The 1,858-nt window shown below is 36.3% G+C and overlaps 1 long non-coding RNA gene across 1 annotated transcript; it reads right to left on the bottom strand.

Annotated features, from left to right (window-relative positions):
- Window positions 1-1,514, bottom strand: LOC138895136 (uncharacterized). The gene is made up of 2 exons (XR_011409338.1): window positions 823-1,514; window positions 1-93 (listed from the first exon to the last, which is right to left on the bottom strand). It is a non-coding gene; the product is annotated as an uncharacterized lncRNA (long non-coding RNA).
- Window positions 1,515-1,858: the final 344 nt, after the last annotated feature.

The raw sequence follows: 1,858 nt of genomic DNA, 5'->3' as shown, positions 1-1,858 counted from the left end.
ATCTTAGGAGAAAGATTCATCAGACTAAGACGTCTATCCTAGGAGAAAGTTCATCAGACTAGGTCTTCTATCTTAGGAAAAAGATTCATTAGACTAAGATTTCGATCCTAGGAGAAAGTTCATCAGACTAGGTCCTTTTTTTTTTATCTTAGGAGAAAGATTCATCAGACTAAGATTTCTATCATAGGAGAAAATTCATCAGACTAGGTATTCTACCTTAGGAGAAAGATTCATCAGACTAAGATTTCGATCCTAGGAGAAAGTTCATCAGACTAGGTCCTGTTTTTTGTTATCTTAGGAGAAAGATTCATCAGACTAAGATTTCTATCCTAGGAGAAAATTCATCAGACTAGGTTTCTTATCTTAGGAGAAAGATTCATCAGACTAAGACGTTTATCCTAGGAGAAAATTTATCAGACTAGGTATTCTATCTTAGGAGAAAGATTCATCGGACTAAGATTATTTATCCTAGGAGAAAGTTCATCAGACTATTTTTTTTTTTTAATGTTATCTTAGGAGAAAGATTCATCAGGCTAAGATGTTTATCCTAGGAGAAAATTCATCAGACTAGGTTTTCTATCTTAGGAGAAAGATTCATCAGACTAAGACTTCGATCCTAGGAGAAAGTTCATCATACTAGGTTTTCTTACCTTAGGAGAAAGATTCATCAGACTAAGATGTCTATCCTAGGAGAAAGTTCATCAGACTAGGTTTTCTTTTTGTTATATATCTTGAGAAAGATTCATCAGACTAAGATTTTGTATCCTAGGAGAAAATTCATCAGACTAGGTCTTTTTATCTTAGGAGAAAGATTCATCAGACTAAGATTTTTTATTGGGAGGAAAATCCATCAGACTAGGATGTATTACCCTAGGAGGAAAAAATGTGAAGAGCAATGGAAAGATTCTATGCACACTAGCAAGACAAATAAAGGTAAAGATTTGAGAAACTTCCCTTTGTCGGCTCTTTTCTTCTTTTCATTTTTTTTTTGGAACAACTTTCCTTGCACTACTTTGTTCATGTTTCAAACAAAGAAAATTTTGTCAGTTTTAAAAGTGGTGGTTGGTTTGTGGCCTTGAGTCCTGGGCAGCTTGGCTTTTGCTCAATCAGCTTGAGTCGGTTTCAAGAGACTTTTGCTCTACATCAACCCTGATCGTTTCACACCCAGTACCATTTTTATTTGTGGCTCAATCAGCCTTATCCGAACTGGAGATCTTTGCTTAGGTGATCTTTTCTGTGTCTTGAATGACTTCTTGCTTTTTAAGCAATTTGTCTGTCAGAGAGAATCACCAGTTATCTTTGCTTGCGCCCAGTAGGTTGACAAGAGTCTTTTGGGGGGAACCATTTTCATGAACCCCCAAGGCATGTTGATAGTAACAACTGAGTGTGCTGGCCAAACTTAACTTGTGCAACTGAAAAGTTAATCGCAGATTTTGAAATCTTTTCTTACTTATTTTGACAAGGACTGACTCAGAGTGAAGGGACACAATGGTGCAAAGAAACATTATTAACAAGAAATGCTTCTGTCGAGAAGGACATAAGGAAGAGTTTGTTTATCTTTTTTTTTCAATAGCTAGCATTAATGAATCATGAAATGCATTTTGGACTTAATGGCCAATCTATTAAACTAATCCAATCTTTCCTTTTACTATTCTTATGACCTTTGAAGTCGGGCTTGCTCGTGCTAATCCTTTGCATCAGCTTCACGACTCACTTTCGACTAGTGGTGCCTCGAGAGATTTTCACCAACAAGCCTCTCACATTTATTTATCTCTACTTACCGTCGTCTTAAGGTGCCTGTGAAGGTTTTCACTAGTAAGACTCTCTCGTTTTCTTTTTCTTTTTCTTTCCTATCCTT

The sequence above is a fragment of the Nicotiana tomentosiformis genome, chromosome 7, assembly GCF_000390325.3.
Source record: "Nicotiana tomentosiformis chromosome 7, ASM39032v3, whole genome shotgun sequence".
NCBI classification, from domain to species: domain Eukaryota; kingdom Viridiplantae; phylum Streptophyta; class Magnoliopsida; order Solanales; family Solanaceae; genus Nicotiana; species Nicotiana tomentosiformis.
The sequence above is the reverse complement of the archived record's forward strand: the minus strand, read 5'-3'. Positions and strand labels throughout refer to the sequence as shown.